Below are 25,595 nucleotides of genomic sequence, written 5' to 3'. Positions count from 1 at the left end.
TCTTAAAGCAGTCTTTCCATTATTGAAATCATGCCAAGAGTCTTCCTGCTGCCCACTTCTAGAGTGAGTTCTTCTTTCCTATATTGTGCTTGAACCATGTACATCTTCTTGGATAAACACCTTGCAGGTGATTTGTATCCAGCACTGCTGCACTTGTGGAAGCTGGCTCTCCTCTGAAGGACTATGGGAGCACAGTGACCTTTTTTGGTGGCTTTTGGTGGCTTATGGTAATTCAGTTGTCATGGGATCCACATCTTTTCCTCCTCAGACATTTCCAACTGCAAGCATGTAGCTTAAAATGAAAATTCAGTTTTTATTCCAAAATGAATCTATTTTTGTTCTAAATTTAAATACCACTTTCGTTAATTCAGTAGTCAATGTCATCCCTACCCACACGGTGCTCCAATCCTCTGGTAGAACCTGTCTTGTTAAAGCCAACAGAGTTGGTGTCATTTGAAAACATCATTTATGTACACCTGTTCTGATGGTTAGGAGGTAATTGTGAAGGTGGGCTGGGAAGTAATCACTGCAAATGCAACCTGCTTTGGTAAAGGTTCTGGGGCCCAGGTCTCCTTCGCCTCTCCTGCCAGTGAAGGTGTTGGGTCAGTCACATTAAACCCCCTGTAGTTAATACTCACAGTATAATTTGCTTCAAAATCTCTCCTAAAGACTGGAAGGCTTTTGAAGTCAGCCTATTAGATCTCTCACCATTAGTAAATTAATGTGTTTTTCATCATAGTTTCTTAAATATAGACACTCTTCTACAGCTATAAGGTTACATCTGCAAACTCAGGAGCTATTAAAAGTTCTTGTTATAAGAGCTGCATCTTTTTCTGACGCTGTTTTTAGGAGGGGTGACTGTGACACTAGAATATTTTTATTTTAGAGGCATTTTATGGCTCTAAAATTTCTTTGCATCCCCGGGCCACCCATTACCCTTTCCATGTGCTTTGTGTGGTCAGGCTGTGTTTACAATATTCTTTTCTCCTTGGTATCCAGACTGGTGCAGTGATTAAAAACCTTTAATTGGACTCATAAAACTTTTATTAGGAATTATATCTTTTTTTCACATTCTAAAAAGAAGATATCAAAGTAAGACTCATCCAAAGGAAAGTGTATTTTTGAGATGATGTTTTTGTAATCTGTTCAGGTCCTAATCTGTGTGCTCTGAGCATAAATAAATCAATGTCACTTCAACTTCTTTATTGTGTCCAGGGTGAGAAGCAGTTAAGTATTTTTCTGAACTTGGCAATCTTTCCTGTTAAGGAGGCTCTGTGTGTATATTCATATGTATGAGAACTGACTATTTTGAATAGTCCCAGATGCAAAAGGTCAGACTCCACTGAATATCTGGCTGCTCTGCATTGAGGATCTCTTGCCTGAGGGAAGTTCATGAAAATAAGTATCTGCCTTCATCTACCCTTGTGAATCTGCTGCATCCTGTGTGATGGCAAGTCAGCAACAACAGAACCACTGTGTTTATCTTGTGTGGTGTGAATAGGTTGTCCCCCTAAATGCTCCCAGTGACATCTCCTACAACCTGGCATGCCCAGGGGTGCAGAGGTGGGAGGATGAGTGGTCCAGGCTGGTGCTGCTGTGCCACCCCTGAGGGCCAGCCTGCCTGGGGATTGTTGTGCCCCTGGCCTGAAATCCACACATCAGTGCATGTGGGAATATTGATGTGCTTGGACCAGGTGCAGTGCCCTGGGGAAGAGCAGAGCCTGGGGACACTGAAATCTTTGTGAAATTGAGTATTGATTCCTCTTGCTTGGAGAGCTTTAAAAGTCTAGCCTTAACTCAAGGCCCTGAGACTTTAAGGATATCACAAATTATTCATGTACATTCCACTAAAGGGAATTTTTTTATCAGTTTAATCTTCCACATTTAATGCACCTCTAGCACTAGCTCAGCTGTGTTGTGTAAAGAGGAGTTACTGGCTCTTCTCCTTACTTATCTTTTCCTTTCTTCTTTCTCCTGATACCATTTAGGGCTGGTAAAGTGGTGAATTTCAACCAAAATATTAGCTAAGACACAGGAGGGAAGTTTAAGTGAAACTCCTGACATACCAGGAATGCAGTCCTAAGAACAGCCAGAGGTAACCAGCTTACGACCACATTGGTGTAACCCCTCAAGACCTTCCCCTCTGGGTATGGCCTAACTCAGGGAAGGGTCAGGGAATTGGCCCTGACCTCCTCAGACTGAGAAAATTGTGCCCAGGTGGGTCACCTGTGTCAAGTTCTTTAAGGTGTGCTTCTGTAGGAAATGGGCCCAAAGAATGATCATCTCTTTCTGGAAAAAAGCAAGAATGCTCTGAAAGTAAGAGTTGATGATTAAAATGGAATTTGAAGGGTTTTCTCTCAGTCTTTAAGGATCATTTTTCTTTGGTTTCTGGCTCTGTCATTCTAATAAAAAATATTTACTTGATCTGTTTATTGATGCTCACTATTTTAATTAAATCTGTTTTCCAGAAACAAAAGACTTTGAGTAATGCCTGCAATAAATATCCTGGTTGAATTCTTTGAAGATTTAATTTGAAAATATTCATTTGAAAAATCAAGCGAGGTCCAGTGCTGACACTTTGGACAAAGCATATTTGTTTCCTTTCTCTGATTGATGACATTATCTTCCCAGAGCTGCTGCTGCTGCTCCATAAGGAATGCTGCTTGCTCTATGAAACATACTTTTAGTTCCCTTTACTATTTGGTGATTGTTATTGGAAGGAGACAACTCAGGAAAATAACAAAAAATATTGTTTGCTCAAATATTCACATTTGTAATGAGGAACATAGGGTTCACCTCCCAACTTGCTTAGTTTTTTTTCAGCTGTGCCTATTTCTTTTTACTCTGGAAGATATTAGTTGCAGTCAACTAAATAAACATACCATTCCCTGCTCTGAATCAGTAGCTGATTAGGTCCCAAATTTCAGGCTCCTCTGTTTTCAGCAGGTGTTATATCCAGACATATAATTATGGAGAACTATGGAATAGTAAGAGATAAATTTAGATAAGCTGGGCATAGTTCATACTGAAGCTAAGCTTTGGATTTACCTTATCCTTCTGCATCAAACTATCCCCTTTCATTTTGACGTGGCAGCTGCTGCTTCTTCACCTTCTACACAGGTACTGCCTCACTTTCCCAGCCTTGAACCCCCTCTCTGATCTTTCTGGTGCACTTTTTCCCTGCAGTGTTTTGGAGGAGTTACTCAGGTGTTGGAAGCTCCTGCTGCTGTGCGCTCTGTGTTTGAATTGTGTATGTGTGTGTGTGTATATGTATATTTTTTGCCTCAGATATAAAGTTTAGGCCTGGGGACCATACAGCCCAATGACAAGTGGGAGCTCTCCTGACTTATCCTAGTTAAATGGGGCCTCATCTTTTTTTTTTTTTTTTTTTTTTAATGTTGATCAACAGTTTGCTTCACATGCTGTGCTGAGGAAATAGTATTGTGGTTTGTGCAGAGCTATGAAGAGTCTCTATGGAAACAAAATATCTCAAATCTGGGGCAGTTTCAGCTTTGTACCTTACACAGGGAACACTTGCTACAGGTATCAAAGTAAATTCAAGTTTTCTTCATTTAATTGTTCACAATTCAGACCAGGTATCTTGGCAGATTCAGCTGTATAAAATCTTTGCTTGTGTACATTGTGTCTTGATTAAATTTAGAATTCAGAATGGGGACAGTGTCTTCCTGGGGTCCTATCAGGGATGTTGAGATGTTCTTGTTGATGATGACACCTGATATCTTTCATGGAGATTGATGTTTGCAGTTGTGACTCTTCCTTTTTCTGGGGCTTTGTAGCTCTCTCTGTGGCCAGTTTGATTATCATCTGTTGCCTTGCAATGAACAGATAGGAAAAGCTTAGATGGAATTGGTGTAAAAGCCTTAGTAATGAATGAGTCCCCTTAATAAGGAAATGATGGGCAAAATGTTTGGTGTGAAATAACTCTGTGTTCCTCTGACAACAGAATCAGCCTTTGCCCACACCGAAGTTTGGTCTTTGGAAGTAAAATGTGTGTTGACCTGCTGAAGTCTCCTTATTATATACTTTGAGGGGAGCTGGTAGCCTGAGATTTCAACCAATATTCCTACTCTCCATGAAATTGGGGTTTGGATTAGTTGGTTATAATGGTAGAAATTGTCTTCAGATTCCAGGGGTGGGTTTGGGCGTCAATTACCTCTTAAAAATCTCCAAACACCTTCCTAGTGAAGGGACTGGTGCCTAACTCAAAACAGAAATGTCTTTTCTGACCTTGTGCTCAGTTTGCAGAGAGGAAAAAAAATGTCCCTATCTAGCTTCCCAAAAAACTTCTTGTTCTATTTTATCCTCTTTTAAGAAGCATTTGCTTGTCTCAAGGGAAGAAACAGCGTCAGCCAGGTGAAAGTGAGGAATTCCCTGCTCGAGAAAACAAGCTGCATCTCAGCAGGGTGTTGAGAAACAACAGCTAGAACAAAAACCAGAGGCTGACAAATTGAGGGAGCTCTAAGATGCATTTAGGTTATTCTTATGTGACATTTTGTGAGTCTCTGGTGAAGCATTTAATAGAAAAGGACATTTGCTGATGTAAAATCAAAGAAAAGGAGAGGCTGAGATGAAAATTTCAGTGCTTTTGTGGATATATGAGGCAGTTTTCTCATCTGTGAGTTTAGAGATTTTCTCCAGGTAGGCAGCAGCACTCAGTGCCACATGCTGGCTACAGCTGTACCACAGCTGGCAGGACACACTGGCACTAAGGCTCGTGCTCTGGGTGAATCTGTATGAGGAGAATGGCTGGGGTTTGATATTCAGATCTTAATTTCTGTACTGAAAAAGTCCTTTCCCCCACTGCACATCTACATACAGACAAGAGAAAATGCCAACTAAACCATTTTTTTTCTGACCAGCATTAGTGTTTTTTATTTCTGAAAGCTGAAAATGAACAAAGCCCAGTTCTAAACTTCCTGTACCAGATGTTGCTTTCATTTGTTGCAACTGTTGTTGGTATTGCACAAACCAAAATTGTCAAAGAGAAAAGTCTTTCTGGGTTGCCTTGTCTCATTATTAGTATGCTAGAGCTAGCTGGAAGCTGCTTTCTTCCCAGACTGTATCCTTCCCATTTCCCTTTCCTTGACTTTTTTGGTCTTTTTTTGGATGGGGAAAAATTGACATCTGAAAAGTCAGAAATGAACTGCAACTCAGTGAACCATTTTTTACTAAAAATGTCACTTAGATGCAAATTCTTTTGTTTTTCGGAAGGCAAAAAGCGATTTAAAAGGCACTTGGCTGAAAAGAGATTTTTTTTATTTTTATCGAATCTCCTATTTTTACATTCAAAACCACTTGAAATTGAAAACTCCTTACCACAATTAATGTGCATTAATCATTCATCTTGGCAGCATCTGTTCTGAGCCACTGCTCCTCCAGATAAATGTTATTATTCTTGCATTGAAGGTAAGTTTCTATTGCTGGCTTTAGGGATTTTTTCCAGAATCTTAATATTTAAATTTCTTGCTTACTCCTAGAAAATATGGAAGTCTCCCCTTCAAAATTACTAGCATTCTTCAGCTGACACAGATTCCAGTGGATCATCCAAGGGACACATCATTAATATATATTAGATCAGGTTCAAATATGAAAGTTTAGAAACCATAGAGTTCAATGTCAGATCTTAATGCTAACACAGCATTAAGGCTCAGAGGATTCATTTGATGAATGGCAATAATTAGTAAATATCAGTTCTCATCAAGACTACACGTTTAAGCTGCTTGCTTTGGAGAATCATATGTGATATGCAATAAATATATAATAATCTGGTTTTGTCTCAGAGATGCTCATTTAGAACCCCTTTTTTAAGCCCTGTGGGGAAGCTGGAGGTGCATGCCCTTCATCAGAAAGGTTTCTCCGAGTGGATGACCAGGTTATTGAATACAGAGGGCTCGTTAGTGCAGGTAATATTGCAGAGCAGCATTTGCAAACATTCCCTTCTCTTCAGCAACGCTGTTTGGTCCAACTATGTTTATCCTTGGTGCTTGCTATTCTTGAATATTTGCACATATGTTCTGGGGAAGCCTGCTGTTCCTGCCGATACCAATCTGCATGGGAACCAAGGGATGTGTCAAAGGAGTACATCATCTCCTGATGATTTATTATTCTCTAGGGTAAAAAACAAGCAGAACTTTTTAATCTTCCAGAGAAACAAAAGAATAAAGGAGTTTGTGGCTTTTCTTTCTGCATGTTGTGCTTGGATGCAAGTGTTGCCAAAGAAGCCCCAAGTCCCTGGAATAAAATACTATGGCCAGTTACTCAGTGTTGCCCTGCTTCATCCTTCTGAGATGTGCAGTCCTGCTCAGATGTAGGGTTGGGTTTTGTACATAAAGAAACCCTCCATTTAAATGTGGAGAGCTGAGGAATAAAGTAAGGAGAGCTGAGGAATAAAGTAAGAAGTGCTGCCAGCAGAACCATCATAGGAGAGTTCCAGAAGGATGAGATAAAATGACCTGACAGATTAGACACAGACAGGGCTTTTTCTTGGCAAAGTGTGGTCATCTAATAGCATGCATGAGAGATGCTGAAAGAAAGGACAATTTGGGGAAGAAAGGGAGATCATGCTTGCTAAATGGGCGAGCAGCTTGAAAATAATGACACTGGGGGGAAAAAAATCTTCTAAAGTAGCAATTTGGTATTGAGTGATTATTCTTCTGGAGTGAAGTTGTGGATGTGCGTTCTTGGGAATGTGGAGCAAAGTCATCTTTGCAGGTGCTGTGAGGCTGTTGTTGTTTCTGGTGTCTGTGTTTTCATAGGATCCTGAGAATCTGGAAGACATCTAGAAATTTGCTGTTTGGTGGCCCCAGGCTGAAGAGTCTTCACGAGTGATTAAAGAAACTCTGTTTAAGAGCAAATCAAGGGTGGACATAGTTTACTAACTGCTGTGTAGAAGAGTACTCAGAGTGGTAGCAGATCTAAACATCAGAGACTGAGTCAAGACTTAGAGCTGAGACCTATGCTAGAGATAATGTGTAGATGGTTAATAAGTCAAATATTAGAATAGTTTACCTGAAGCCATATTACATATCTTGTTTGGATAGAGAAAACAAGTCCAACACTTGTTTTCTCTATCCAAACGAGAAGCTTGGTGTGGCAGCACTCAGGAGCTGATGCTCTTGGTTGCAGGAGCTCATGGCTGAGCTCTGCTGCTGGGCTTTTCCTCGGACACAAAGGACAGGGTGAGATTTGCATGAAGGAGGGAAGGGATGATGGAAGGGATGGGAATAAGTAATAGTGCTTTTTTATTTTAAGAGTTTAGAAACAAAATTACAGAAACTGAGTAACACCATACTTTATTAACTCTTCAGAAAGATCAGAGATTGTTTTTAATCAGTCTCTGACAGCTATTTTATGTCTTGTACATGTAGTTTTCCTTGTTTTCTGTGCTAAGAAAACATTCACTGTGTTCAGTGGGGTAATTCATCTCCTGTGTGTAGGAATTGTTTCCATACCTGGAGCTCAAAAAATGCTCCAAGTGTTCATTTATCTTATCAGGAGCCAGTTTCTGATTTTTAGGAGAGTGGCCTAAATTTTTTAATATTTTAAATAATTTTGAGGCTGTGCTCCCAAACACAGCATGTGCTGCGTGTCCAGCAGGTATTTAGGCAGTGATCTAGTAACGGGAAGATATCATCTGCTTGTATTTCTTCCAGGCACTTTTAAACTCCACCAGAAAAGGTGTATGAGATCTTATTATTTATTATTTTCATGTTTGAAAAAGAAACTCGCTGTAGTGGTAAATGTATTGTAAACACATTTTATCTGAAATAAGATCTTTCTAGTGAGAGGGGGAAGGAGGAAGACTGAGCACCTAATCTGAAAAATGTAGTGTTGGCTCTGAGCCCACTGTCCCTGGTTTGTATTGAAGTGAAAGGCTTTCTGGACAGCTCTGCCCATGTCTTAACCTGATTTTGCTGAAAGCAAGCTGTCTTCCCACATTGATGAGAATTATGTGTAGCAGCATTTCAATATGTTTTCCTTGGTGTAAATTAGGAGTAATTAAATTGATATGAGAAGTATCTTGGGTAGAATCAGGTAAGAAATCTGGATAAAACATTTTGGGAATTTTTAATCCAATATTGCTTAGGCTGGCTCAGTTCAGAGTATGTCATGAGTTATTGTTAGTTTGAGGGTAACAGGTTTCATTTAAGCTCTGAATAACCACCTAATGCAGCATGGAAATGGTTCCCTACCCGTGTGCTCCTACAGTTGGCATGGAGGAGGCAGATGGAGGCAGGGGAGCAAAGCTGAGAGGATGTGACCTTACCCAGTGAAGGCTGTGCAGGATCCCAGGAGCAGTTGGGTGTAGGATCGGGGTCTCCTCAGTCCCAGACTAGCACCTAATTCAGTAGAACAAGCTCCTTCTGAAAACTATGCCTTTGATTTTTTTCAGAATATTTTAATGTTTTATTGCCAGAGATCTCAGCTTTATCCATACAATAAAATCAGCCTTAGTGTCTGTTTCCAGACAGCAATCTATTTTCTGTGCTGATACTAAGCTCCTGCTCAGTTTAGCCTCTTTCTCAAGGGAATGAGGGGCTGCAGAGCCCAACCAAGGGATGAAGTTTATTGCCTTGAAGATGCACCATGTGCCAGGTTTGGAGCTCTGTTGGTGCTGCAGCTCAGTGAGGGGTGAGCAATTCTTGTTTCTCCCAGCTGTGCCACGAGCACAGAGTGTCCCACAGATGAGACTGCTGTTGTGAGCAGACACTCGCCTGTCCCTGCACTGCCAGCTCCAAAGTCTAGAAAAGTCTTGTAAGCTTCATCCCTCTCCAACCTGTGGGATGCTGTGGAAAGCTGCTTGGCAGCCTGCCTGCACACACACCAGGCCAGATGCTGCAGTGGATGCCAGAATGAGAAGGAGCCACAAGCTGCCAGGCCAATTTCCAGTGACCCATCTTGTCCTGCTTTCTGTCCCTCCTGGTGAGCAGAGCCACAGGCTCGAGGCTGCCACCAGAACACGATGAGTATCCAAGGGAAATTCTTCTCTTAAATGTACGTGTTTGGTGGCAGTTTTGTATGAGGGATGGTTTAAATCTGATTTAGTTCAAAGATTATTTTATTGTTCATCTAAGCAAGTAATATTTTGGCTTATTTAGGTGGCTTATATCATGACCCGTAAAAATTTTGTAATTGCTTTTACTTCCCAAAAGTGTGGTTGTGATCTTCTTAAGGAGAAACCATAGTCATTAATCTTCTAAGATTAATAATTTTATTCACTCCTCTGAATTCAAGAACTTTTAATAGTTCTTAGCCATAAAGTAGCAGGAGATACTTTATGGAAATTCCCTCCAATGCCATTTCATCCACTTTTCTGCTACAAAGATAATATCAAAAATATTTCAGCTCTTACATCCAAATAGTTGTTGGTGTTTTAAATCCTATAGATGAAGGATATATTGTAGCCTGCCTTATTCACCTTTTTCCCACTGAGGGAGATCGGTGCTACCAGTCTGGATGACTTCCCCAAGGCTGTAACAAGCATGTCTTAATGCAGAGAGATGGAGCCATAACTTTCAGATCCTGGGGCAATCTGGCATTTTATCCCTGCCCTTTGGTGCTTATGTTTTGGATTTCACAACCAGTGATGCTCCAAGTCAGTTGGCTCGTGCTTAGACATATATTTTATTGTTAGAATATTACTATTGTTTTCAAGGCAGAGCTAGCTACCTTTCTTCTCTTCTGAAATGTATTCACAGTCTTAGTAGAATGTGCAGTTTCTGTAGATGGCCTTGTCTTGAAGAAATAAGCGGCCACCATTAAAAGAAATAAATGAGTTCATGCTTACTGAAAACCACTTCTTTGGAGAAGATGAAGGAAAAACGTCATTGTAAAGCACCTTTCTTCTTGTGAAGTAAAGGAAATGAGGCATAAAGTAGTACAGGACCTTATATAAAGGATTATTTGCATGTGGAAAAGGAATATACATAAAAATGACCATGACTGCTACAATGATTTTTCAGATTAACAAAAATACCTCATCCAAAACTAAAGAGAACTAACTGACATTTCAAACTTGCAAGAAAATTCTTGCCTAAACATTCCAGCCTGATAGTGCATCAGTGAGAGAACAGCCTGTGTGAGGTTTTACACACACTTTCAGGGGATTTTAGAATCACAGAGTGTCCTGAGTTGGAGGGGACCCACAAAGATCATTGAAGCAAAAGGAGAAAAAAAAAATTACTTAAAACCCCCAAACACCACAGATTTAGTTGCTACAGATTTGAAGACAAGCAGTCCCAAATCTAGGGAAGAGATCTGACCTCTGCTTTCATGGCAGAATAATGTGCAAAGCTGCTGGGTGTTAATCCTGTGATGGTTGAATTAACCCTGCTGAAGGGCAGTGGTTTCTCCCCACAGCTGCACTGCCCAGCCCAGGGAGCTGCTTGAAGCTTTCTGGGTGGGTTTTGCTCAGTGCTGGTGTAGGTGGGCAGACTCCAGTGCTACCTGCAGTGTTTAGGCAGCAGCCAGGGTGTCTCCGGGTCTTTTCCTACACAGGCACCCAGACTGCCAGTCCTGCAGAGCCTCCAGCACCTCTGTTTGCTCTGTGCCCTATTGCCACCCTGGCCCTGGGTAACCCTTGCTGCTCCCTGATTCTCTCTTATCTCTCTGATGCACTGCATCTTGTGCAGAGTTGTCTGCAAGCATGAGAGGGAACATCCCAGTGTTTGCTGATGCTGCAGAGTGTTGGGAGCAACACAGGTGCTCTCCAAAGGGCTGTGCTGGTCAGAAGCCCAGCTGGGAAATGCCCATTAGTGCTTGGGCAGTGGCAGCCCCAGAGCTATAAATGACTGCACCACTGGAAATGTGCTAAGCTCAGCTGATGGCACAGAACAGATTTAATCTTTGAAATTATTTCCCCTGAGCTGCAGAGATCACCTCCTTACATCTCATTTGCTTTTGTTTTGTATTTCACATAAGGGAACCCCGCAGTTTGGAGAAATATTCTATCCCTGGTTGTTACAAAGAATTGCAGCTGGCTTCCTGTATGATAGGAAAGGGTGTCAGGAGAAGGGATGCCTGGACTTGCACAGGCACAGCTGGTTGAGATCATCTCTGTAACTCCTTCACTCCCAGACCAGTACAGAGCCAGCTGAAATTATTTTGTGGTGCAAGCAATAACTAACAGCAAAAGCAAACATCTGTGGGGAGACAGCCCAGTGCTTGACTGGGAAGGGGAAGCTCCAGATTGACATGGCAAATGCATCTTCCAAGTGTTGTCATCTTCAGCACTAAGGATTTCAAATGTGCTTTGAGGAAATCCCCCTTCCATGTCTGCTTTTCTTGATGCAAGCACCAGGGTAGGAACTCTTTGGGTACCATCTGTTGGGCAGAGTGGAGGAGAGGAATCACCTGAAAGTTAGATGTGGAAAAATGGATTTCTTAGGAGTACAAGTCCTCACTCCACCTGGATAAGTGTTGTCTTGTACCAGTTTTCTCTGCCTTTTTTACATAGGAGTTTGGCCTTAGAAGGAGGCAAAATAGTTCATTGACTAAAAAAATCATGTGTTTCAGAATAATTGCTTGGGAAGAGCCTGAAGTTTAGACTTTCCCCATTGTTTCTATCGGCTGGTATCAATGTCATAGAGAACTGCTGAAGGAGACATCTACAGAACACAGATTTTCTGAGTTTTGTTTGGTTTTAGATTTTGTATGTGAAAGTCTTTCATGAAGTTGAGAAACATCTGTAACCTACTAATTTAATATTAGGAATAGTTGTCAAATTCAACTCTAACCTCCTTGGAAAAACACCTTTAACTGAGCCACCCTGTACCCCCCTACAGCCCCTTTGCAGAGATCTTGCAACTGGTATCATCATTTCTTGAGCAGTGAGATTAAGCTGAACCTTGTTTCTCTGTCAGTGAGAGACAGGAATATGTTGTTTTATGTTTATGTCTGGTATATTAAAGGGTTGAACAAGGAAAGAGCAGTGTTACTTGTTTTTTAAATTGCAAAAACACACAGCACCAGGGTGCCTTATTCTGACATCAGCCATGCAGCAGTCCCTGTATGAGGGCAGCTTTGCAAATCTGTAGGTCAATTGGGGGGGAGGGGGGAGTGTATTAGTTCTCCTAAGGAGTTCTTAAATACAGTCAGGGTTTAAATGCACAGGAAGGTCTGTCCTCCATAGTTGGGTGTTTGTATCCAGGATTTTGGCTCCTTTCTCTTTTTCAAGGCTGGACCATCTCTCTTGTTTAGACTGCAGCAGTGGCTCAGATGCTGAAGCCTGCCTTCATCTGACACCTGTGCTTTCAGTCCCTGCTATCGCAGAAATACAGGGGATCTAAAAATGGGTTAAAACATAGTCTCTCATCCAACACTTTGTTATCTTTACACCTAGGGTTTGGATTAATTTAAAATCGATTTAAATGTGACTTACAGATCTGTTGTGCTATTATTCAAGGTAATGAAACCAGCAAGATGCAGATCTCCTGTGCCAGCCCCCAAAATGATTCAATACTTGCCTCCTTTGTGGGTGGTTTTAAATGGATGGATTATGTATTTGGCTGGTGGGATGCCTTGCTGTGAAGTGTGTGCAAGCAGATATTTAGGCCATATCTGCAAAGGCTGAAGCTGTGAGCTGCAGCAAATGAGATTTCTTTTTAATTTTTTTTTTCACTGGTGTATAGACCATGAGGAGACTCTTCAGTGCTCTGTAGATAACATAATTCTTGTGTTCATGAATTCTTTGGTCCAGTACTCACCCGGTGTTCCCAGTGCTGGATGCAGGAGGAAGAGGAGCAGTGCATCGTTAGAGAGAGGGCACAGTGAGTGAGGGAAATACTACTGTAATCCAGGGAAAGTGGTTCATCTTGCAGGGAAAAGACAAGAGCCTGTGCCACTTATTACCTGTCATCACTTGCTAAAATAATTATTTTGATTTATAAATGAGATTCAGAGGAATTCATGTATGACTTTAGTGTCTTTCTTTAAAAGCATGAAAAGGACTCTTCAGATAATGTAATTTTATTTTGTGCTTGTACACTGCTAAGCACGGTGCAGTCCTGACAAACAGGCAGGCTCCTGGGTGCAATCTCAGCGTTACGAACAGTAATTCAGAAAAGCAGAACTGAATTGCAGCTCCTTCCAGAGGCATCATCCTCCCTCCTCTGTAAAGTGCCAGTATAACCTGCCCTCACCAGGATGGACCAAGCTCCATTGTCCGTAACCAAGCGGTTCCTGAGCTTTGTCAATCACCACATGCAGCATAAAGCTGGGCCTTGTGGTATAATCTCTAGATCAGCAGCCCTGAGCTATTTCAGAAGCGGGAGAAGTTTTTGCCATTTGAGCAAAGAACATCCTGGCTTGAAGCCAAATTATATTATTTCTCATCCTAAATAGGTTCCTCTACATGGCCATTTTTATGCTGTGACATAAACAGAGGCAGCACTGTGATGGTGACAGGCAGCATCACCAGAGCACCCAGCTCTGGAATGGGACCCTGCACTCTCTTCTAGGCTGCACATGGTGGAGGGGGATGAAGCCTCAGGGCTGTCATCACTGATCTCCCTGACTGTGCTTTATTGCAATGGACCTGCCTGGGGTTTAGTTTCCATGAAAATAAGATGAAATGAATACTCTGCCTTTGGGGCCCTCTAGCAATCACTGAGGCTTGGCATGGAGCTGGGGAACTTGCTCTGGGGTACCAGGAGCACTGGACCGTGTGGTTTGTACAAAGTTAATATGAATGTAGAGTCCATGCCATCTGAGAACTTTTTTTTTTTCTGAAAAATATCACGTTTTCTTTCCCAGACTGCTTCTGAAGTCTGTTTTCTGATTTTGCTTCAAACAATCTGATTCTTGCATTAAAGGCTTTTGGGGCCTTTTTTTTTAATGAATGACAGAAAAATTGGCATTTGTTGTTGTTGCTGCTGCTGTTTTTTCCCTCTGGTCTAAAAATGGCAACATTTTGAGCCAGCTCTGCTTTTTCCTCTTTCACTAGGAGATGTGTTTCAAGTGTATGAGATAAGAGTGGTAAGGGAAGTATGGGTCATAGCAATTGCTCTCCTCATGCCAATTCTGTCCTACAGGAATCAGGAGGAGCTGAAAGGCCAGCAATGTGTTTATTTTGAGATTACACTGATATTAAATCAGTCCTGAGCATGCCCATCTAATGCTGCCACACAGGCTTGGTGAGGTCTTGCCTGGAAACTGTATTAATACAGGAAATGATAGATTGAACTATCATCTTGACCCTGACAATAGGAGTTAACTTCATTTGAGTAAAGGGGACTGGTGCCAGATCAAGACCAGTGGCTGGGATATGTGAAGATGGTGTGTTCTATACTGAATGGCTGAAAAGTGGAGCCCTCACTCTTTTTGCCCTGGAGAAAGTCCTTGAGAATTTCTATGGCTTTGTAAATGTTTTAAAACCTGTGCAGTATGTGTTTCAGGTTGATGGCAAAACCCTGGGATGCTCCTCTCCCTTGGGCTACTCCTACCTGTGTGTAATAAAACACTCCTACAGACAAGTGCCCAAAAACCTACTATAACTGGTCTTCCTTAAAATTATTTCAGCAGTAGTGAAGCTGTGGAATTGGATAGCTTTGCTAAATCAGCGTGAATGAGAATGTGATATGAATGGTGTTATCAGAAAAGTGCTCTCAAGGAGGTACACCACAAATGTTTATTTTCTGGTTCAAGATTTGCAAACTTGAAGAAAACCTTTTTCCTGTCAAAACATCTCCAAAGTCTGACACAGGGTTCCCAGCTACTGATTTCATCTGGAGCATGGTGAAGTCCTGGGTGTGCAGTCATGACAAAACCATTTGCAATCTGTAAAGAAAGGCATTAACAAATATTTAAGCCTTTTTGTCCTATTTTAGTTTCATTCTATAAAAGCAAATACATGTCATGCTTAAAAACCTCAGTAATTCTAGCCCTCTGATCTGAAAGAGAAGAATAGTATTAAGATACCCTTAAGCCTGTGTTTGTACCAGTTTCTAAAAGACTCTGTCGACAACTGCATTAAAAATTATGAGCTTTTCCAGAAGATTAAGATGTTTTCAGAAATAGATACTCAAACCAGCTGGCAAACTAATTTAAATGTTTTCCCAGTCATTTTATTTGTTAGTAAAATTGGGAATGAGATGATGGCAAAACAGGGCAGACATTACAAGTAGGTTTGGGGTTGTTTCTGCAAGAAGTCTGTTTCATCCTGGAGCAGGCCCCTCGGTGGTGGCAAGCTGTGCCTCCTTCCTGGATGCTTTTAATGGCATTGTTATCCCCAAAAGAAGCAGTCGTGCTTGGAAAGCCCATATGTTTCAATACCACAAACCCATCCTGTAGATAAATGCAGGAGTGTAGAAGAGGAGCTGGAACCAGCTGCTCTCTCAGGAACATCTCTCATTGTCCACTAGAGAGGCTTTGCTCCTCCTTCCGCTGCAGCAGCTCCTGCTTGACCCCAAAAGTGATCTGCTGAGGGAGGAGGGTGCCTGGCTTTACCAGTGCTGGAGCTTGGGGTTAAGTGACTTTAACTCAGCAGGGTGGCTCTGGGCTGCTCTATGAAACCTTGTAGTGAGGCTTGATTTTAATGAGCTCTGAGATGTTTACTGATTGCAGTGTTCAAACTTCAATTTTTTTCTACCAGTATCCATGGATTCATAATGTCCTGCTCTGTGGCCTGGAGCCTGGATGGCATTTCTTCTGTATTTCTTCATTCTTAAAGATTTTCAAAAACAGCTCTGGTTTCAGGAGAACAGATAGGATTTCAGTGTCTGTTCTTCCAGCTGGTTGACTTTGCATTCCTAGAACGGTTTGCCCAACTCCAAGAAAATATTTCTTTTCTGCCTCTTCCCAGAGGTAAAACCTGCCTCTCCCATCTTTATAAAGTAAAGGACCTGTCTGGGTGGAGAGGGATGCCAATGCTCCGTTTCTACCTTGCAGCCCCCACTGTAAGCATCAGGCCTCTTTGCTGGCCCTTCTTCATCTGTCAGAAGTTAGACAACCCTCAAAGATGAGTCAAAATATCTCCTGCAACATCTCTGTATGGCTGCAGCTCACTAATCTGCCCCTCAGACCCAGGATGCCTTCTGTCCTCAGATTTGAGACACAGCCCTGAGACTAAGTGGGGTTGGCACACCTGAAGGACAGGATGCCAGCCACAGGGACCTGGACAAGCTCTGGAAATGGGCCCAGGGGAATCTCATGAAGTTTAACAAGGCCAAGTGCTGGTGCTGCTCCTGGTTCAGGGCAGGTCTTGGTATCAGTCCAGGCTGGGCATGAGCAGATCAAGAGCAGGCCTGGGAGAAGGATTGGGGGTGCTGGTGGATGAGACGCAGGACGTGACCCGGCCGTATGTCCTGGGCTGCATCCAGAGCAGTGTGGGAAGCAGGTGAGGGAGGGGATTCTTCCCCTCTGCTCTGGTGAGACCCCACCTGCAGTGCTGCATCCAGCTCTGGCATGCCAGCACAGGAAGGACATGGACCAGTTGGAGTGAGTCCAGTGGAGGCCACCAAGATGATCAGAGGGATGGAGCACCTCTCATATGAGACAAGGCTGAGAGAATGTGGATCGTTCAACCTGGAAAAGAAAAGGCTTCAGGGTGACCTAATTGTAGCCTTTCAGTACCTGAAGGGAGCTGACAAGAAAGCTGAGAGGACACTTTTTACAAGGGTGTGTAATGACAGGACAAGAGGAATGGCTTTAAACTGAGAGTAGGTTTAGGTTAGGTATCAGATACTCCTTCCTGTGAGGGTGGGGAGGCACTGGCACAGGTTGCCCAGAGAAGCTGTGGATGCCCCATCCCTGGAAGTGTTCAAGGCCAGGGTAGACAGGGCTTGGAGCAACTTGGGATAGTGGAAGGTGTCCCACGGCAAGAAGGTTAGAACTAGGTGATATTTATGGTCCCTTCCAACCCAAACCATTCTGTGATTCTATGACTGACCTACTTGCTTCCCTCCCCTTCAGGGCACTTGTACTTCAGTGTTCTGGCATCACTGATATATGTGGCCAGCTGTTATTTTCTCTAAAATTTGTATGAAATCAATATGTCCTGACATGAAAAAAAATGCCATTCTGCTGCTGTGGAAAGGCACAATTTATCTTTTGAAGAGAGCTGTCTGCCAATAGCATCTTAATACCCAGAAGAGGTCACCAGGATTGGGATAATTGAAATGTTCACTTTCAAATGCATGACTTCTCTTTTTTTTTCCTGCTGTTAAGCAAAAACATTTCAAGTGAGCCTTGTAAATTTTTGCTAGCCTGAGGCAATCAGCTTCTTTAAAGGGTATTTCTTATTTTAAAATACCATAAAATAGAAATAAGTGCACAGGGAGATATACAGTCCACCCACTACTGATGTATGTCTTTATGGTATAGGCATACATTATATATGGTCCTATGCATCTGCCAACTGCTCAGCTTAAAAGACTCAGGCTTTCCTTTCTAAATCAATTTTTGTGCAGAGAATTATAAACATTTTGTTGAGATATGCAAATAAAAGAAATTTGCCAATTAACTTAGAGCAAAGCAGAGCATCAAAACCAGAGACAAAAAGATACAATTCTGGGTCCTGCTTTTAACACTTAATACTTTGCAACTTCCAGAGCATACATCTTGTAAGAGAAATTCCCCAAGAGTTCAGCCCCTTCTTAAAATTTCACAAGTCTTGCCAATCAGAATCCCAGTGCCAAGGTAACTTGTTTCCTACAGATTCAGGATGCTAAGTAAAGGATACACCTACACAAGCAATGATGCAATTCTTACTGATTTAGGCATGTGCAGCAGGCCAGATTGGCTGCCTGTCTGTCCCTCCTGAGGACCTTCACCACCTCAGAGTCATCCTGGACTGCAGCCTTAGGACTGCATGTTAGGATGGTTCTGTAAGTCCGAGTCACCTGCAGTTCCCTGGCTTGCTAAGAGCCACCTGGTGAGGCTGGAAATAGTGCCCATGTTTGCTCTGTCAAACTTAAATAGTTTCTTTTCACTTTCATTGGGATTAGTCAGTACTTTGGCAGTGCCTAAGTCACACTGAGCAAACCCCCAGACTAAAACCTACATCTGTCTTTATCCTTCCTACCTTACCAGCTGAGAATAAACATCTGCAACAAATAATCCAGGGTAGCTGGAAGGAGTTTGGTTGTCACCATCCAGGCACTATTTGTGGTTAGAGCAGGGTGGCCACAGGCCTTGGTGCAAGGGATCAAATGAACCCATTAGTTAATTGGTGTCATCTGTGCCTGTGGCTGAACCCTTCAGTCAGTCCTGGTGCCTATTAGGGAGGAGTAGGAGGTGGCAAAGAGCAAAAGGCTGTAAATAGATGTGGGGGAAGAGCTGCAATACCTAAACCCAAACATTAACAATGTTAGGATTAATTATGGGAACAAGGTCATTTGTACAGTTTGGAAGAAATTCCAGTGGGGGATTCTGCTGGATGCAATGGTAAGTTACAGATAAAAGCTATGACTTAAGCCTATATATATTGTCTTTAATAAAACCAAATTGTTAGTAATGCTGAGAGCTTGAAATGTGGGAAAAGCTCGTCCATTCCTGGTTTCTTTTATGCTTTAATTCACAAATATAGCTTTCATCCTAAGAATGCCAGTGTATTATTATTTGCATTTCAGTAATGCATGGTTTGGGGGAGATGAAATGAGTTGTCTAAAGTCAGGAACTCTTGGACTCTTCTTTCCCTTTTGTTTTGGTAGGCTATTGAATGTTATCTGGTTTCCTTTAAATCCACAGTTCTCCCAAAATTTGGGCAATTTGTTCTTATGCCATGTCTGTAGAAATTAGGTCTCCTGTTTCAGGCTGCCAGATTGCCTCTAAGAGAAAGCCCAGCAGGCACTGAACTGGGTGTTAGGCAGGCATGGAAAAATATAAATTCAGTGATGACTACAGTTGGTTTCATGCTAGTCATGAGATTTCATATCATACCTCCCCCTGGAAAACTGCACAGAGCAGCCATGAAGCACAGCAGAAGTGCTAATTGCTTTGTATTGTCCTGCACACGGTGCAATTAATATGTCATCATCTGTAATGGACTTGGTAAAACAAGGTGAAATTTTTCAGATGGGAAACTGGGGAAAGTGTTTGTCATTATTTTTAGTTTCTCCTTGCTCTGTCATCTTACTAGAGGAAACTGAATTGGACAAAACCTCAGCAAGAACAGCCTGAGGAGCAATTTACCAGGAGGCAGAAAAAAAGTGGTTGAACAACTTAAGATGTTGACAGAGATATCATTTATATTTTTATTTGTCACTTTGAGGGCTCTGACTGTCTGCTGTGTCACACAGGTAATTCTACTGGTGTTATAGGGTAAAGAATTGGGTATGAACCTCACACAAAAGGTCTTTCCTCTGCACGTGCTGTGTCCATCCTGCAGCGTGGGAGGCCCGGCTGGGTCTGCAGCGCATGGCCCTGGGCACAAAAATGCCTTTTCTTTGCAGTCCATCTCAAACCTGGTGCTAGGGGTTCCTACTGAGTTCAGCTATCTTTGAATCAAGCTCTAAATCTCAAAAAAACTTTATGCAAAAATTTCAGAGGTGAGCTCTGGAATAAGTACATAGATCAGGTCAGCAGATACAGCAGTGGGGCTTACAGGCTCTGGTTTTGCATGCGAGACAAGGCAGTTGGTTTGGGACTCCAGAAATGTGCTGCTTCTCCCCTGCCTCCTCTGCCTGTGTTGCACTGCAGTGATGTGTAATGAAGCAGTTTTGTCAATGGTTGTCTCAGTCAGTGTCACACACAGCATTCTCTGCACCAAATATTCATGTATTTTTTTCCTTAGTTATCAGTGGAACGCCTGGATTCCTGCTGGGGTGTGGGAAACAGTAGCCCTACTGGTTTTTTGTTTCCTATGTAGTATCAATGTTTAAAAAGAAGTGGTTCAAAGAATGTGGTTATGTGCAGCATTTTTGTGCTTGGCAGCAAAGACAGAAATGGGCATTTCATCCTTTATAAGTTTGATTTTATTTTGTTAATCTCATGGTAGCTGCTGTTGCATTTTTAGTCTATATTTATCTAGGGATCACAGCTTAGCCCACTGAAACTGGGCTATTTGCCATCACTGCATCTTGTGCAAAGCATGTTCCAATAGCAATCAACTTGTCTTCCCTCTGCCTGCCCCAAAGTCCTGAAATAATTGATTTGACATATTACCAGACATATACCTGAACTTTTTTTTTAAATTGCCACACCTGTCCTCATGGTGGAAGACCTGATAGCTTAGCCAATGAACACTGTTGATATGTTTTGTTGGTGTCCTGCATCAGTACTTCAAATGCTCCAGTGCCCAATCATAAATAAATGCCTTTCCAAGTGAAATATAGTTAGAGGGGAATTTCTCCTGCCTTTTATTGCTGATGCAGCTTGTATGTGGGTGCATGTGCTGTACCACAACAGTGATCTTTTCCTACTGCAGTCATTGCTTATCATAAATCTTTGTTTAAAATTAATAATTTGCAATAAACTTAATAATCTCAAGATGCACTAGGCTGTTTTATGTAGAGCCCATTGTCACAACAGCTGAGTATTTCCCACAGCTGAAGGAATTTATCTGCACAATGTTCTAAAGAGGATGGAAACATCTTCATTCTGTAGTTGAAACTAAATTTCATCCTGAGAGCTGGGAGATTTGGGGTCTGTTCTGATATTCTCTCCGGCTACAACTTCTTGGTTTTCTCTTTTGGAATAATGGCCTGGAAATTATTTATTCATTAATCCCTTGTTAGGGCCAAGCCTGCCTGCCCTCAATGGCTTTTTCTATTTCATCCTATCACTAACAATTTGGCCCTTGTAGAAGAGAAGTTCAGTGAGTGACAGTTGTACATTTTGTGCAGCACTGATTGAGAGAGATTATTTCTACTGAGGTAAGAATTATTCTGACAGTCTCATTACTGTCAACTAAAAATTAATGCAGTCCTGAAACTGCAAGTCTTAGTCTGGAGTATCTACTAATTGTTTCCCAGATGGAAAGGCGCCCTCCATGGACTGCAAGAGAAACCTTCATCAGGGATAAAATGACTAACCCGAAGTAATTACAGGACTCAGAACTTGACGTTGTCCTCTGAGAACAACATGATGTGCTCTTCTCAGGCACTTTTTCCCCTTGTAAAGAAACTTAAAAGAGAAAGGCAGCATGGGTCAGTTTGGCATTTTTAGAAGAAATATTCCAAATTTTGGTCTTAATGTACAAAGCATATATCTACAAAATGGGTTTTGAATCGCAACATATACATGAGAAATTAATTTTTTAGACAAATAATTGATAGTTAAAAAGTAGTTTGGACCACCTTCTATCCTTCAACTTTTTATTTTCTTAGGAAGGACAACTGGGTCTTTTTTGGGTTTAGTAAAATTCTCAGTAACATAAATGACAATGGCACTTTCCTTAAATATTGCTAGTGCTAAGCATGAGACAGACTGCTAACTAGTTCTCTGTGAGGGAGTACTCTGCTGTATACAAGGAATACAGACACACACACCTTGAATAGATTAACTCCCTTCAGCCTCTCTATATGTGATAGAAGAGCAAAGAGTTTAAAAAGGTTACAGAGATTATTGACTTTCATGCTTCAGTTGAAACTGAAGCTTATTCTGCCTGGGTTATTCCAGCAGCCCATTTACAGCAAAGTTTCTGTGCATTCACTGAAATATTTTATTTCCTATCTTTCCTATATGAAAGCCTTCCCTTTTCCATCCTTCACACTCAGAAATCCTAGGAATGCAGATTTATCTGGCTTTCCAGTGCCTCTTCTCTTTTTCTAGCACGCTAATTAAATCTGTATAGGGTCTGTCTTTTAAACTCCACTGTGTATTTAGGAGCTTATCTGTGCTATCTGACTCTGACTAGTTTCAATGACTTCAGGAACTGGTATTTCACCCAGGGGTGTGTATCATCCCAGACAGCCTCTGTGCATGCTACGGGCTCTGGCTGGTTGTGCTCTTGATCTTTTCATTCCCTTTTCCTATTCTGAGCATGTTGCTTTCAAAAGTGACAAATATGACAAAATGGTGACACTTTCAATTTTTTGGTACCCATGCCCTCAGGCAGGACATGTTATATCTTTGGGGGGAGAATGGGACTCTAGGAATCCAGAAGAGAGTGAAAGAGGATTGAATTATAGATGAGATGCTATTTGACTTCCTCAAAAATCCTAAATCTAGGGCTGCCGACTGCAAAGCTAGCAGCATGTCTCATGAGAGCTGCCCTCGCACCTCCTGGTTTGTACTGGGATCTCATCCTCTGTTCATAGGATTCTGTCAAGGCATCTTTTTCTGGATTGACTTTGCACACCCATTCTGTGAACCCTTTCAATAATATCTCTCTCTACCCAACCTACAGCTTCCAGGTTTCAGCACTGCAATGTATCATACCAGCCCTCAGCATCCCTCCCAGTCCCCAGGAAGGCAAAGCTCACAGCATGAGAACGTGCAGAACAGCTTAACAGGCACCAGAGGCACAAAGGCCACAGGCCAAAGGGAGCAGTGCTAGCTGGGGGTTTAAGAGCCAATTTGGGGGCAGATATGTAATAGGCTGCTGTGAAATGAAGCTCCAAGAACTCTTTGAGGTGCTTAACAAGGCTATCTGCTGTCTTTCCTATGTGTTTGTCCCTGAATCTGTCCCCATGAAATTGCAAATGCAAAAACAAACCAGGCTATTCCAACTCGCTGTACATGCATTAGAAACAAATCACCCCGTCCCACCTCGGGAAGGTAATTGGCAAACCCAGAGTGCATGAAATAGCTGCAAAGCTGAGAGCAAAGGAAGGAGTGATGAAAATATCAGTCTCTAACCTGTGTGTTAGTGATGCGTTCTGAGCCATAAATACCAATTACTGGGCCACCAGCTGCAAGTCAGCCTTATAGTTCAGGGCTGAAACACCCTCTTTTCCCTCCCTTAGAGATAAAAAATGAAGAAATAGAATTAAATAGGCTAAAGAATAAAAGATCTCCTGGACCTCCAGGAACTTGAATTTTTGCTTATTTTTTGCACAGGTGAACTATAAGAGTAACCTTGGTAGAAATCACCCTTGCCAGAAACTCTTTAGTTACATCCATAAACCAGCCTTGTCCAATCTTTGTTTGTCTCTCCTGCAATCTGTTGTCCTGTTGTTCTGCAAGGTTTTTGTTCTACAAGGTCTTTTCTCTGCAACACTCTGCTCTAGTGTCATGTCTGAGAGGAGGCAGAGGAGTTGTGTGCAAGGATGAAAACTGAGAGTAATGTTCTTCCATATTACTATATGAAAAGAATGTAATGGGTGTCTGTTCTTGTGGGTTTTGGCCTCTGCTTCTCCCTGGACCCAAAACAACAGCAGAGTATCTGTTGTCTCTGGTGCAAAAATTTTTCTTCTCTCAATGAGGCAGGCAGTACATATACCTCAAAATCCCTGTAAAAGTAGAAGGAGGTTCCTTCCCAGCATGTTGGGCAGTGTACCCACAGAGTCTCACCTAGCACAGTATTTTCAGCATGAAACTAATGCTTATTAATCTTATACAAAACTCTTTGGGGTTAAAGATGGTGTGAACATGACCCCAGCACATAAAATAAAAACACTGATCTAAAGGAAAAAGTGAAAAATCTGTAGCTTCTCCCCATGATCTTGCTATAAATAATTTCTTGGTTGGGCACTTCCGCTTTTGTGCATTCTGAGTTTGGATTCCAATGTCCGATCAAGATTCTAAATTGCTGGTAAAAGATATTTGGATATACAGCAAGTAAAGATGGGGTTAATTCAATATGCTGCAGTGTTAAGTTAAGCAGCAGCAGTATGCAGTGTATGCTATTGGCCTGTTTGATTTTAAATCTCATCAACAAATGGTCAACAAATAAGGTTTATTGCCAGGCTAATAAACTGTGTCCCTCACTGATTGAAAAGCCTTCACTGCCTCAGCTCCTTTGCAGTCCTCTGAGGTTTTTTTACCTTGATAGCAAGACAGTGTCTGCATTTTTGTAGCAGCTTGTTTAGCTCCTCTTGCCCTCCTCCAGTAAAAGCTGTTACTAACTTGGAAGCTTGCTCACCTTCCCCATTTGCTTTTGCATAATTTGACAGTGATGCAATGCCAAGGTTGTGTTTGACTCCTTTAGGAAAGAGAAGGTCTCGGGCCATCGATGGCTGTCTATCAGGTCTTGTCTCTTTTATGCCACCTCCTAGGTCAGGAGGGAGCTTTAGTCCTGGGTGGGCCTACCCTGGCTTCCTGCTTTGTGCAGCTGTGACATCAGATCTCACACTGCTAAACTGAATGGAAACAGGATTTTGCAGGAGCCTTGTGATGTGGCTCTGCCTGCTGGATCCGAATGCCAAGGATCAATCACTCTCAATCCTGTCTCATTTCAAGAGCAGTGAACTGCTGTTTAACCGCTTAAATAGTTTTGCTTTGACTTTTTTTCTAAGACTCTTCTACCAATGCCAGACTAGGTTCAGAGCATCACAAGTTTTCCAGAACTGTCTGCTGAGCTTGTGGCTTCCAGACTAAGCCACAGCTCTCTGTAGTGTTTCAAGAAGAGGTTTGGTGAGAGGGCCCTGACGAAGTGCAGGGCTATCCTCTGCCCTCAGACACGTGTTGAGGTTGATAATACTTGCAAACCCAATGAGCTGAAGTTTTAGTGGGTAAGGAGTCCATTGCCCATATGGTAAAAGGAGGAGGATTGGCTTCCTTTGCAGAAACTGCTGGTGAAAGCCCAGAGGATGGTTTTATCCCTGTTCGTTTAGTGAACAAACACAGTTCACCTACAGAAGCTTTCTATCAAGAACCGATATGCTTTGGGAGTTAACATTAGCTCCTAAGAATCTCAAACCTGGATGGTGGAAAACATGGAGAGAAATTTTACTGGAAAAGGAAATCTACATCGTGGAAGAGTAGGCATATGCATGATCTGGGTTTTGCTTAAAGTTCAGGTATCCTGTTGGCTTTCTTGCTGGGAAAGTCCCATCCCAGTGGAAAATGATGTACAGATAACTTGGCCACAGTGACAATGCAGAGATTACTCGTTGCTGAAAGTGAGTGACCCATCCTTAGAGGTGGGTTGGACGACAAATTTCTTCTTCTAAGAGACTCTTGTGTCTTTCCCAAACTGAAGGTAAAATTGAGCATTAATGCAAAATGTTACTGCAGTCCTGATTGTACCAATAGGACCTTTAATGTGGGTGATTAAGTAAAACATCTTATAGGGTGCAGTGTACTTAAACTGTTCTCAGGAGCAGACATGGTCCATTGTGTTTTATAAAACCAGGAAACTTTAAACATTTTTTTATTGTTCTCCATAATATGGAGCATTTAAACTGTCTCATTTTTCCCCATAAACTTTGCTCTGCTGACTTAAAATATTTGTAGCAAGCAGAACTATGGATGAATGAAATAGTCAGGAATTATCTTCCCAGTGTTCATAAAAATACGAATGCAAAATAAAAATTCATAATGCAGAAGTGTACGGTTTTCTTGCCAGCCTTCATCTGTCTTTTCCCTGTATGTCTGTGGGCTTGGAGGATGCAGATTTTGTTTCCTGATCGAAGCTGTAATGGATGGGGATGATAAGGCTCATCAATCCAGTGCTGCTGATAACCCCCCTGTCAGCAGCAGTCTTTCTTCAGAGTTAACTTCTGTCTTACTGCCAGGGGACAGGACAGTGACGG

At 42.0% G+C, this 25,595-nt stretch overlaps 1 long non-coding RNA gene across 8 annotated transcripts in view; it reads left to right on the top strand.

The window, feature by feature from the left end:
• Window positions 1–25,595, top strand: part of LOC138114493 (uncharacterized) — a 154,961-nt gene that overhangs the window by 65,569 nt on the left and 63,797 nt on the right. The window contains exon 1 of one of the 8 annotated variants that reach the window (XR_011152658.1): window positions 18,294–18,402. The exons of the other annotated variants lie outside the window; for them this stretch is intronic. This is a non-coding gene — a long non-coding RNA (uncharacterized lncRNA). Of the gene's footprint in view, window positions 1–18,293; window positions 18,403–25,595 lie in introns of those variants that run through there. 8 annotated transcript variants of the gene reach the window in all.

Source organism: Aphelocoma coerulescens, chromosome 9, assembly GCF_041296385.1.
Source record: "Aphelocoma coerulescens isolate FSJ_1873_10779 chromosome 9, UR_Acoe_1.0, whole genome shotgun sequence".
Lineage (NCBI taxonomy): Eukaryota > Metazoa > Chordata > Aves > Passeriformes > Corvidae > Aphelocoma > Aphelocoma coerulescens.
The sequence above is the reverse complement of the archived record's forward strand: the minus strand, read 5'-3'. Positions and strand labels throughout refer to the sequence as shown.